Source organism: Petaurus breviceps, unplaced genomic scaffold, assembly GCF_028583685.1.
Source record: "Petaurus breviceps papuanus isolate PSGF00001 unplaced genomic scaffold, PetGlider_PUasm1.0 186, whole genome shotgun sequence".
Taxonomy (NCBI): Eukaryota; Metazoa; Chordata; class Mammalia; order Diprotodontia; family Petauridae; genus Petaurus; species Petaurus breviceps.
The window spans coordinates 25,389,020-25,389,903 of record NW_027185798.1 but is presented as its reverse complement, the minus strand read 5'-3'; the positions used below and the strand labels follow the sequence as shown (position 1 = coordinate 25,389,903).

Here is an 884-nt window from a genome sequence, read left to right as displayed (position 1 = left end):
ATAAATGCCAGCTGTTCTTATAATTACTATTATTATTATTGTTGTTGTTGTTGTTACAAAGCACTTCACAAATGTCTCTAGGGGCAACTATGTGGTGCAGTAGACAGAGAACCTGGCCTGGAGTCCCTGAGTTCAAATCTGGCCTCAGATTACACTAGCTGTGTGACCCTGGACGAGTCACTTAACTTCTGTTTGCCTCAGTTTCCCTATCTGTTAAAATGAGGAAAATAATAGTACCTACCTTCCAAGGTTGTTGTGAAGACCAAATGATAGTATTTATAAAACACAATGCCTGGCATACACACTGTATAAATGTTGGCTATTGTTATTATTTTATAACCGTGGACAACCTTTGCTACAACCCTGGAAGGTAGATGCTACTGTTCTCCCCGTTTTACAGTTGAGGAAATTAATGTGACAGCAGTTAAGTGATTTGCCCAGGGTCACACACCTAGTCAGCAGCTTGAGGTCAGGTCTTCCCGACTGCAGTGTCCCCTAGAGACTTACTCTCATTTTCCATCTTTATCTGTGAGAAGATAAGAGCTGTGGCCCATTCCAAGGACACTGGACTAGAACCAAATCCTGTGACATCCAGCCCAGTGCTCTTTTCACTGTATAATGCCTTTCAGATATGTCAGAGTAAGAGTTATGGATCTAACAATGTTTAAAAAAATAACTTTTAAAAGTTCTCTCTCTTCAAACTCTCTCAATGAGCCCACTCTGAATAGGTAAGAAATGAGCCACGGCTTCAGAGGAGGGCACCATCTGGATCCGGGTTTTCTGCACCAGTCCTGTGTGTGCTTAACTTTTTTGGAGAAGTCCAGTTCAGCATTTATTCACACACACACACACACACACACACACACACACACACACACACACAC

At 42.1% G+C, this 884-nt stretch overlaps 1 protein-coding gene across 3 annotated transcripts in view; it reads left to right on the top strand.

Annotated features, from left to right (window-relative positions):
- The window catches only part of MYO1D (myosin ID), a 423,241-nt gene that overhangs the window by 154,419 nt on the left and 267,938 nt on the right, over window positions 1-884 (top strand). The window lies entirely within an intron of this gene.